General features: G+C 47.4%; 1 protein-coding gene across 5 annotated transcripts in view; it reads right to left on the bottom strand.

The window, feature by feature from the left end:
* LGI1 (leucine rich glioma inactivated 1) overlaps positions 1-12,359 on the bottom strand; it is a 128,628-nt gene that overhangs the window by 63,817 nt on the left and 52,452 nt on the right. The gene's annotated exons all lie outside the window — the stretch shown is intronic.

Below are 12,359 nucleotides of genomic sequence, written 5' to 3' on the forward strand. Positions count from 1 at the left end.
CCACTGGTGAGATCGGGTCCAGGTGCTCCTCTTTCCTGCCTGCGTGGCCCCGGATGAAAAACGTTTCAGGAGCTGCACAGGCAAGAAGGAGGAGGAGCATCGTGACCGCTGCAGAAAAAGAGTAGCATTTGGGTCAGGGCCCCCACATTACACGGCGGCCCAAGAAGAGAAGACCTGGCAACAGGGCCACCACAGATCCCACCTCGCAGTGGCCTGAGAAGAGGAAGCCGGGCAGCAGGGCCACTGCGGATCCCACCTCACAGCAGCCCGAGAAGATCAGGGCTGCCATGGAGCCCTGACTGTGGCGACCCACGAAGTGGAGGCCCAGAGGTAAGAGAGAGGCTGAGGCCCTGTAGAATATGTGTGTGTGTGTGTGTGTGTACGTGTGAGTGTGACAGAGTGAGTTGAGAGACTGAGTGTGTGTGATAAAGAGTGAGTTGAGAGACTGTGTGTGGGAGTGAGAGTCTGTATGATCGGAGAGACAGCATGTGAGAGCCTCTGTGTGTGTGTGTGAGACAGCATGTGAGCGTGAGAGCCTGTGTTTGTGTGAGACAGCATGTGAGAGTGATAGAGCCTGTGTGTTTGTGTGAGACAGCATGTGAAAGTGAGATAGCATTTGAAAGAGAGAGCATTTTAGAGTGAGAGCTGTGTGAGTGTGTGAATGCATGTCAATGTGAGAACCTGTGCCTGTGTATGTGAGAGAGAGAAAAAGCAGAAAAAAAGAGATTCTGAAAAGGAATTGGCAAAAGACCAAGAAAGGGAAGGTGGAAAAAAAGCCACCAACCAATTAGAAAACTAAGATCAGTCAACAAAGGTTAAAAAAATAATAATTTTTTAATTTTTAGTGATTGGGACCCTGCCTGGGATGGGTGTGTGTTTGTGTATGTGCACATGCATGCATGGGAGCCTTTCTGGGATGGGCAGAGAGTATACGTGTGAGAATGGGAGTCTGCCTGGGGTGTGAGGGTGTAAATAGGTGCTGGAGATGCCTGTGGGTTTGTCTGAGAGGGAGTGTATGTATGTATGAGCTTGTGTGTGTGTATATACAAGAAAGAGAGGAGAAAGTTTGTACATCCATCTCCCACTAATCCATGACAATCTTGGAACTCAAAGTTCCCAGGTATGGAGAGTGTGAATTTTTAAAATCATTTTTAGTTTTATTTTTCAGGTGTTATTTGATGTGTCTGCTATTTTGAAATATTTCATTGGTGTTTGGGACATTTATAAAAACTTGTATATGAGTTTTTAATTATTTGATCTTTTAGTCATCAGCTTTTTAAAAAATAATATTAGTATGTTTTTAGTATTATGATTATGTATTTATTTTTTTTCTTGATTTTCTTGTTTGATATTTGAGGAATGGTGATGGTTCTGTTTATCATTTTTGAACTGCATAGAGGTCTGACTTCTTGTGGTTTCCAGTTCATTTTTTGTCTGCGCATTTGTATTTCTACTTTATGGTTGCTCTATTCTGTATTTGGTGAGGGTCTCTTTATGTTCTGCATGTGTGACTGAGGTGAGGCATTCTCCTAATAGGAAGTGTATTAGTGTTTTAGGATTTTTGGAGGATCAAATCCACACCCAACACACATCACAATAGGCCTAATATCATATGGGGGTCCAAGTGTCTTTTTCTGCAGGGATTTCTGGTTGGCATCACAGCAATGCATATAAATATAATGTAAGTGATATTTTTACCTCATAATATTGTACTTTGATAATATATTTATATAATGTAAAATATAAATGCATAACTGTTAACTGTGTGTGTGGAATAGGGCGGGGGGGGGGGGGGGGGCATTGTGCAAAGCTTTAAGATTTGCCTAGGGCACCTAATACCCTTGCACCAGCCATGGGTGAGGGGTGGGGGGGGGAATGGTGTCAGTTTTTACAGTTTGTATCACTGAAGGGAGCTGGGTGTATTTTTGGTGGGCCTGGACAGAGAATGAATGAACGGGGTGAGCACAGTAATTGTTCGCACAGGACGGCAAATGGCTAGCATGGGCCCTGTTCAAACATCGTCTGTTTGAACTGCAGGGATCCCATTTGAATTTATTTATTTATTTATTTATTTAAAATTTTTTATTTAAAATACCGACATTCGTTTAGAAAACATCACATCGGTTTCCATAGAACAAAAAATGGCCAACAGGGCTTTACATAGAAACTGAATAAAATAACTAGAGGGGGGGGGGGGGAGGGGGTAAGGGCTTTACAATGAAAATATTAAGAGAACTAGGAAGGGGGGGGTAGAGGGATAAGGGAAACCAAGGTTATGCTGTACAAGTAAATTCAAGGCAAAAACATAATTAAATGCAAATATAGCTTATGTACAATAGTATTATCTGTGGAGCACAGGCTCCACAGATAATAGAGCCATGTGGTTCAAACATCTCAGGTTTCAATTGCAGAGGCTGCAGGAGGGAGGGGAAAGGAGGGAAAAGGGTTCAAGCTGGAAGCAGAAGCAGCAGCAGTAGCCACAGCCACAGTGGATTAGAGGTGGCAGCCAAAGGTGGGGTGGCAAGACATTTCTTATTTTTTGGGATGGAGGGGGGATGCACTTGCCACCCCATAGTGACACCCATTAGTGACGCCCCATAGTGCCACCCCATAGTGACGCCCATTAGCTAGACTGGCATCGCTGTGATTTTTGAACTCGTGACTTAGCAACAAGTAAGGTAGAAAAAGAGATAGAAGGTGAAAAAAAAAAGTAGAACAGAAGGCAACCATGCATCGTAAGTCCTAATCCCTCTGCTTTCAAACAGATCTATAATAATATACAAGGCTGGACAGGTGGTGATTGGTTTGGAAACTTAAGAAAGAAGAAAAAGGCAGCCAGAAAAAAAAAGATTACATTGGGGTTTTTTTGTATGAATTGTTGTCTTCTTAATTAACTTCTGAAATTATTTTGGGTGCTTACCTCTTCTAGTCCTCTCTATTAACTTCTTTTCATCTGGCTGTTATGAAGGATAATTGTGAGCCAGTGGACATAGTGTATTTGGATTTTCAGAAGGTGTTTGACAAAGTCCCTCATGAGAGACTCCAGAGAAAATTAAAGAGCCATGGAATAGGAGGCAATGTCCGATTGTGGATTGTGAACTAGTTAAAAGATAGGAAGCAGTGAGTAAGGCTTAATGATTTTCTCAATAAAGTACCCCATGGATTTGTACTGGGACAAGTGCATTTTAATATACAGTGTTTATAAATGATCAGTGAGGTGATCAAATTTGCAAATGACAAAAATTATTTCGAGTTGTTAAATCATAAGCGGATTGTGAGAAATTGCAGAACTGTGCAAGACTGGGAGTTTGGGCATCCAAATGGCAGATGAAATTTAATGTGGACAAGTGATGAACATGGAGAAAAGTAATCCAAAAGTGCAATTACATGATGTTAGGTTCCATATTAGTTGTTAGCACCTAGGAAAAAGATCTAGGCATCATCGTGGACCATGCTTTGATATACTCAGCAAAGGGCCTCATTTTCCAATATCGCATTGTTAACGCATTAGGGGGCGTTACCAATGCAAATGAGGCTTCTTTCGTGCAGTGGGGAAACATCGCGTGCGGCGATGTTTTTGCCATTCGCTCACTCCAAGAAGTGGTTTGGGCAACGTTCTCTCCACCTAGCTTGATGGACACTCTACCTGGGCAACAACAAGCTAGGTGGAGAGAATGTTGCCCAAATCTCTTCTTGGAGTGAGTTTCCTCACTCCGACGGCCAGCAAATCTGCACTAGAGACCACTGTTCTGTCCGTACGTCTCATGAGGAATGCGAAAGTTCCCCCCAACCCCCGACGCTCATGCCTAATCCCCACCCCGAGTTAGTAGGTGGCCCTCCCACAGGGACTCAAATACCTGTCTATGGCATAGGCACTATTGTAAGGCGCTATTAGCCGCGATAGCAGCCGCGCTAACACTGTGGCTATTTTGCCGCACACGATAAACAGGTTCCCGCTTTACATATGCTCTGCCCCCTGAATACCAAATGACTAATTTGCATTCGCAAATCGCGTTAACAGCTGTTAACGCGATTTGCGAATTTATCGCACGCGGTAAAGTGCTTGGAAAATGAGGCCCAAAGTCTGCAGTAGCTGTCAAAAAACAGCAAACAGAATATTAAGAATTATTAGGAAAGGAATGGAGCATAAAACAGAGATTGCCATAATACCTCTGTATTGTTCCATGGTGAGACTGCACCTGTAAGTACTGTGTACAATTCTGGTTACTGCAGCTCAAACAACATATGGTTGAACTAGAAAATATACAGAGAAGGGCAACCAAAATGGTAAAGGTGATAGAACCGTGCTCTCTGAGGAAAGGCTAAAGAGGTTAAGACTGTTCAGCTTGGAGAAGAGACAGCTGAGGGAGGATATGATTGAGTGGAATAGAACAGATAAATGTGAATTGGTTATTTACTTTAAAAATATACAAAGACTATGGGACACTCAATGAAGTTAATAAGTAGCACATTTAAAACAAATCATAGTAAATCGTTTTTCACTAAGTGCACAGTCAAGCTCTGGAATTCATTGCGAGATGTTGCAGTAAGGGCAGTTTGTGTAGATGTATTTAATAAAGATTTGAACAAGTTCTTAGAGGAAAAGTCCATAAACCGTTATTAACCAGGTAGACTTTTGGAAAGCTACCGCTCATCCCTGGGTGTTAGCAGCATGGGATGTACCTACTATTTTGGATCCTGCCAGGTACTTGTAACCTGGATTGGTCACTGTTAGAAACAGGATATTGGGCTTGATGGACCCTCAGTTTGACACAGTATGGCACTTCTTATATTCTTATGAGATATAATGCATGGCCGACAGTATTTTCCGGTGTAACCAGGGCACTTTTCTGGGTTACCGAAAGCCCTGGGGATCATGTACATTAGTGCAGTTAGAAAGAGATAATTAAGGGGAGAATCCATTAATTTGGCAGTTCTCCCATTGTATGGCTATAATAGATATCCCCTGCAGAAGGTTTTATAGCAGAGCTCCGCAAAGGGCTTTGGGGGCAGTCTTAGTTGAAAGTCAGAGAGGAAGGTTGTAGTTTTTTCTTGAGTTACATTTTAGGCCTACTTGGACCCTTGGAAGCCATCAGAGATCCTCCAGAGTTGGTCTGGTCATTTCCACTGTGCTTTCCTTCAGAGGTACAGAGGGTGGCCAGGGAATAATTTGGACTTTGAACAATTTGCTAGGTAGGAGCCTGCTGAACCCCTGGGTCTTTCCGAAACACAGGTATTGGGGAACCCTGTGTGGAAGATGCCCAAGGTTAGGGGAAGATTACTTCCAAGATCTGGGAGGAGGTGTTTTCTGCCCCTCTTCCTACCTATCAATGGACCTGTGAAACCTGCAGTTCCATGAAGGATCCCTTCCACCAGGGAATCCCATCAAGATCCAGTACACCCAACTGTGAGTAAGAAATCATCTTTATTAAGAGAGGATGCCCAGTCAGAATCTTCACAAAACATTGGGGAAAGAGATACATTTACTCTCTACGTAGAGACAGATTTTTGCCATCTGGGAAGGGTTGTCCTGCCCAATCAAGGGGCCCTAACCATAGAGGACCACTGCTCAGCCTACTCCAGGAGGGTGACTGGATTCCTGGCCTTGTTAAGAGACTCTTGCGCTGATAGAGAACACAGAAATGTAAATAAAGAGAGAGAGAAGAGAAAGAACTGTGGAGCTGGAAATTCATATTTATTGTGCCCCAAGTCCAGAGTTGTTTACAGTAAAGTATTATTTTTGGACGTTAGTGCCAGTGGTCCCTGCATCTTATTTGGTCACTCAGCACACAGCGTTTAGGAATTCACCTCACAGTGAGGCGAATTTCTGAGAACTGAGAGGACTCCTTTCTTTCCCCAGTCAAAAGAATCCACACTTTGAGAGGTAAGGGAGACAGAAAAGCTAGCCAGAGTCCCTGCCCCAAAGAGACCTTAAATAACTTTATGGCCCCACCTGTGCTGGACCTGCTGGACCTGCTTTTCTCACAAATAACTATTTTGGACTAAGTACTGCAACAGTGTTTTGTGGATAAGACAAGTAGGATTAGGGCCGGCACGACCAATAGGCAGAAGTGGGTGCCTAGGGCGGAATGCCGCTGGGTCACATGAGGGCGCCATTTTCAAAACGTGAAAGCAGTGACAGAGCGCTTACTATAGCTGAGAGAGAAAAGGTGACCCTAACTGTATACATCTACCACTGTCTGAGGGCGCATTCGACTCAGGGTGGGGGTGGGGGAGGGCAGTGTTACATTGGTCTGGCTAGGGTGGGGGTGGGGGAGGGCAGTGTTACATTGGTCTGGCTAGGGTGGGGGTGGGGATGGGGGAGTGCAGTGTTACATTGGTCTGGCTAGGGTGGGGGTGGGGATGGGGGAGTGCAGTGTTACATTGGTCTGGCTAGGGTGGGGGTGGGGGTGGGGGAGGGCAGTGTTACATTGGTCTGGCTAGGGTGGGGGTGGGGGAGTGCAGTGTTACATTGGTCTGGCTAGGGTGGGGGAGTGCAGTGTTACATTGGTCTGGCTAGGGTGGGGGTGGGGGAGTGCAGTGTTACATTGGTCTGGCTAGGGTGGGGGTGGGGGAGGGCAGTGTTACATTGGTCTGGCTAGGGTGGGGGTGGGGGAGTGCAGTGTTACATTGGTCTGGCTAGGGTGGGGGGGGGGGAGGGCAGTGTTACATTGGTCTGGCTAGGGTGGGGGTGGGGATGGGGGAGTGCAGTGTTACATTGGTCTGGCTAGGGTGGGGGTGGGGGAGGGCAGTGTTACATTGGTCTGGCTAGGGTGGGGGTGGGGATGGGGGAGTGCAGTGTTATATTGGTCTGGCTAGGGTGGGGGTGGGGATGGGGGAGGGCAGTGTTACATTGGTCTGGCTAGGGTGGGGGTGGGGGGTGGGGGAGGGCAGAGTTACATTGGTCTGGCTAGGGTGGGGGTGGGGGTGGGGGAGTGCAGTGTTACATTGGTCTGGCTAGGGTGGGGGTGGGGGAGGGGCAGTGTTACATTGGTCTGGCTAGGGTGGGGGTGGGGGAGGGCAGTGTTACATTGGTCTGGCTAGGGTGGGGGTGGGGATGGGGGAGTGCAGTGTTACATTGGTCTGGCTAGGGTGGGGGTGGGGGAGGGCAGTGTTACATTGGTCTGGCTAGGGTGGGGGGGGGGGAGTGCAGTGTTACATTGGTCTGGCTAGGGTGGGGGTGGGGGAGGGCAGTGTTACATTGGTCTGGCTAGGGTGGGGGTGGGGATGGGGGAGTGCAGTGTTACATTGGTCTGGCTAGGGTGGGGGTGGGGGAGTGCAGTGTTACATTGGTCTGGCTAGGGTGGGGGTGGGGGAGGGCAGTGTTACATTGGTCTGGCTAGGGTGGGGGTGGGGATGGGGGAGTGCAGTGTTACATTGGTCTGGCTAGGGTGGGGGTGGGGGAGGGCAGTGTTACATTGGTCTGGCTAGGGTGGGGGTGGGGGAGGGCAGTGTTACATTGGTCTGGCTAGGGTGGGGGTGGGGGAGTGCAGTGTTACATTGGTCTGGCTAGGGTGGGGGTGGGGGTGGGGGAGGGCAGTGTTACATTGGTCTGGCTAGGGTGGGGGTGGGGGAGTGCAGTGTTACATTGGTCTGGCTAGGGTGGGGGTGGGGGAGGGCAGTGTTACATTGGTCTGGCTAGGGTGGGGGTGGGGGAGGGCAGTGTTACATGGGTCTGGCTAGGGTGGGGGTGGGGGAGGGCAGTGTTACATGGGTCTGGCTAGGGTGGGGGTGGGGGAGGGCAGTGTTACATTGGTCTGGCTAGGGTGAGGGTGGGGGAGGGCAGTGTTACATTGGTCTGGCTAGGGTGGGGGAGTGCAGTGTTACATTGGTCTGGCTAGGGTGGGGGTGGGGGAGGGCAGTGTTACATTGGTCTGGCTAGGGTGAGGGTGGGGGTGGGGGAGGGCAGTGTTACATGGGTCTGGCTAGGGTGGGGGTGGGGGAGTGTAGTGTTACATTGGTCTGGCTAGGGTGGGGGTGGGGGTGGGGGAGGGCAGTGTTACATTGGTCTGGCTAGGGTGGGGGTGGGGGGAGTGCAGTGTTACATTGGTCTGGCTAGGGTGGGGGTGGTGGTGGGGGAGGGCAGTGTTACATGGGTCTGGCTAGGGTGGGGGTGGGGGAGTGCAGTGTTACATTGGTCTGGCTAGGGTGGGGGTGGGGGAGTGCAGTGTTACATTGGTCTGGCTAGGGTGGGGTGGGGGTGGGGGAGGGCAGTGTTACATGGGTCTGGCTAGGGTGGGGGTGGGGGAGGTCAGTGTTACATGGGTCTGGCTAGGGTGGGGGTGGGGGAGGGCAGTGTTACATGGGTCTGGCTAGGGTGGGGGTGGGGGAGGGCAGTGTTACATTGGTCTGGCTAGGGTGGGGGTGGGGGTGGGGGAGGGCAGTGTTACATTGGTCTGGCTAGGGTGGGGGTGGGGGAGGGCAGTGTTACATGGGTCTGGCTAGGGTGGGGGTGGGGGAGTGCAGTGTTACATTGGTCTGGCTAGGGTGAGGGTGGGGGTGGGGGAGGACAGTGTTACATGGGTCTGGCTAGGGTGGGGGTGGGGGAGGGCAGTGTTACATGGGTCTGGCTAGGGTGAGGGTGGGGGTGGGGGTGGGGGAGGGCAGTGTTACATGGGTCTGGCTAGGGTGCTACAGATCCTTGTACTGGCCCTGAGAAGAATGCAGTATTATTTCTAACTCAGAAGAAAATTAACATTTGTCACAAGTAATCGACCAAGAAAAGAAACTGTCAGGATAGCTGTTTCCAAAACAGTCCCAGTTTATAAAACAAGAATTTCTACCCAGAACTAAAGAAGCGTACTTTCTGGGACACACTTGTGTGCATGTCCACAGTCCATGCATGTGCGTGAATGAAAAGTAAAATCACCATTCCTGTCAGAATCCTCATGTGCCCCTGATATGACCTAAACATTTGGTGGGGATAGAACACCAAACAAAAACTGTTATTAGTATACACATACATACATACATACACATACACAATTCTGAAGGGCTTAATAACTGTGGGGTAGATTTTATAAAAGTACGCCCGCATGTACTTTTGTTCACGCACCAGGCGCAAAGAAAAGTACGCCGAATTTTAATAGATATGCGTGAAGCCGCATGTATCTTTTAAAATACGGGGTCGGCGCGCGCAAGGCTGTGCAAAATCGGTAGCCTGCGCGCGCCGAGTCGCGCAGCCTGCCTCCATTCCCTCCGAGGCCACTCCGAAATCAGAGCGGCCTCGGAGGGAACTTTCCTTCCACCCCCTGCTCATTCCCCTCCCTTCCCCAACTAACCCACCCCCCCAGCCCTAACTAATTCCCCCCCCCTACCTTTATCGCGAAAGTTACGCCTGTCCAAGGCGCGCCATAGTCCGGTCCGAGAGCTGGTCCGGAGGCCGTGGCCACGCCCCTGGAATGCCCCCGATGACGTGCCGGTCGCGACACGCCCCCGATACGCCCCCCCCCCCCCCCAGGAAAGCCCCGGGACTTACGCGCGTCCCGGGGCTTGCGTGCGCCGCCGAGCCTATGCAAGATAGGCTCGGCGCGCGCAGGGGGGGTTTAGGGTAGGTTTTCGGGGATTACGCGCGTAACCCTTTGAAAATCTACCCCTGTGTGTATAAAGGTGAACTGGTAGATGTGGTGTGTTTGGATTTTCAGAAGGCATATGACAAAGTCCTTCCTGAAAGGCTTCTAAGAAAACTAAAACATCATGGGGTAGGAGGTAATGTCATTTCATGGATTACAAACTGGTTAAAAGACAGGAAATAGAGTAGGATTAAATAGTCTGTTTTCTCAGTGGAGAGAGGTAAATAGCGGAGTGCCTTAGGGATCTGTACTTTTTAATAATTTTCTAAATAATCTGGAAAGGGATACAGTGAGTGACACAAAATTATTCAGAGTAGTTAAATCACAGGTGGAGTGTGATAAATTTTAGGAGGACCTTGCAAGATTGAAAGATTTGGCGTCCAAATGGCAGATGAAATTTAATGTGGACAAGTGCAAGGTGATGCATATAGGGAAAAATAAACCTTGTTGTAGTTACATGATGTTAGGTTCCATATTAGGAGTTACCTTACCACCCAGGAAAAAGATCTAGGCATCATAGAAATCATCAGCTGAGTGTGCTGTGGAGGTCAAAAAAGCAAATAATGTTAGGAATTATTAGGAAGGGAATGGTGAATAAAACGGAAATGTTATAATGCCTCTGTATCGCTCCATGGTGAGACTGCACCTTAAATACTGTATGCAGTTCTGGTCACTGCATCTTAAAAAAGATATAGTTGCACTAAAGAAGGTATAGAGAAGGGTGACCAAAAAGATAAAGAGGATGGAACGGCTCCCCTATGAGGAAAGGTTTAAGAGATTAGAGCTGTTCACCTTGGAGAAGAGACGGCTGAAAGGGGATATGATAGAGGTCTATAAAATCATGAAAGGACTTGAATGGGTAAATGTGAATCAGTTATTTACTCCTTCAGATAATGCAAAGTCTAGGGGGCACTCCATGAAGTTAGCAAGTAGCACATTTAAAACAAATCAGAGAAAATTATTTTTCACTCTACACACAATTAAGCTCTGGAATTCATTGCCAGAGGGATTGGTTAATGTAATTAGTGTAGCTGGGTTTAAAAAAAAGGTTTGGATAGGTTCTGTAGGAGAAGTCCATAAACTGCTATTAATCATGTTGACTTGGGGAATAGATGCTGCTTATTACCGGCATCAGCAGCATGGAATCTATTTAATATTTGGGAAGGAAATTGATAAAAATCAGCCTTTTTGCAGATGATATGCTATTGTTCATTAGCAACCCTATGTCTTGCTTAGATATGATCTTCCAGAAAATCAAACTGTTTGGTACATTTTCGGGTCTTAGAATAAACTATAGTGAGTACGAAGCTTTTCCTTTGTTGGCATTGCTCATTAGGGGTGTGAATCGTGTGATCGATCGTCTTAACGATCGATTTTGGCTGGGGGGGAGAGGGAAATCTTATCGTCGTGTTTTTTGTTTTTTAAAAATCATTAAAAATCGTAAATCGGGGGAGGGCGGGAAAACCGGCACACCAAAAAAACCCTAAAACCCACCCCGAACTTTTAAAACAAATCCCCCACCCTCCCGAACCCCCCCAAAATGTTTTAAATTACCTGGGGTCCAGTGGGGGGGTCCCGACGCGATCTCCAGCTCTCTGGCCACGGCTGCGTTGAGAAATGGCACCAGTGGCCCTTTGCCCTTATCATGTGACAGGGCAAAGATAGCGCCGGCGCCATTTTGGTTCCTGGCTCCCAACGTCACGCGTGCAGGAGATCGCCCCCGGACCCCCGCTGGACCCCCAGGGACTTTTGGCCAGCTTGGGGGGGCCTCCTGACCCCCACAAGACTTGCCAAAAGTCCAGCGGGGGTCCGGGAGCGACCTCCTGCACGCGGGCCGTATTGCCAATCTTCAAAATGGCGCCGGCGCTACCTTTGCCCTCACTATGTCATATGGGCGACTGATACAATACAAATGCCCCTGACGATAAATCGGGGGCATTTGTATTGTATCGTGCACTCTAACGATTTTGGACGATTTTAAAATTATCTGACAATAATTTTAATCGTTCAAAAACGATTCACATCCCTATTGCTCATAAACAGATGGAAGGCACCTTTCCCTCTCAATTGGAACTTGTCAGCATTAAAATACTTGGGTATTTGGCTAAGCCACACAGAGGAGGAAATGTATTAACGCACTTAAACCTTTGCTAAAATGTAAAGGCCTACTTTTTAATAATAGGCAGATGTGCAGTGGTGAAGATGGTAATCCCACCATGAATACTTTACAGTATTCAAATGCTTTCTGTGTGGATTCAAGTAGCAGAATTATCCAGCTTCAGATATGCTATAATAGAAAAGTTAGAAAGCACTTAAAGTTGACATTGTTCAGGGAACAATGTGATTATAAATGTGATTATAAATGTGATTATAAATGTGATTGATGTTTAAACTTGGAATTGTTGTAATTTGCACTGAACAGTTTGACTGGATTGGCCACTGTTGGAAACAGGATGCTGGGCTTGATGGACCTAGTCTGACCCAGTAAGGCAACTTCTTATGTTCTTTAGAGATAAGCCTTCTTTTTCTTTGGAAAGTAGGCTAAAAATATAGTTTTAGTTAATTGGGAACCAGAAAATGGCCTGATGAGCCTTAGTTTCTCCGATTTTCTACTTCTCTTTGTCATGCTATGGGCAAAAATTAGGACTAGGGATGTGCAATTGTTTGAAATGACATAGGACATTTCTTATGCCATTTTGTATCATTTCAAAACAAAATGAGAGAAAAAAAATATTTTTCAATTTCTGTAATTTTGCACTCATATTTGCAAATAGCACACACTAAAAA

The sequence above is a fragment of the Rhinatrema bivittatum genome, chromosome 7 (genome assembly GCF_901001135.1).
Source record: "Rhinatrema bivittatum chromosome 7, aRhiBiv1.1, whole genome shotgun sequence".
NCBI lineage: Eukaryota > Metazoa > Chordata > Amphibia > Gymnophiona > Rhinatrematidae > Rhinatrema > Rhinatrema bivittatum.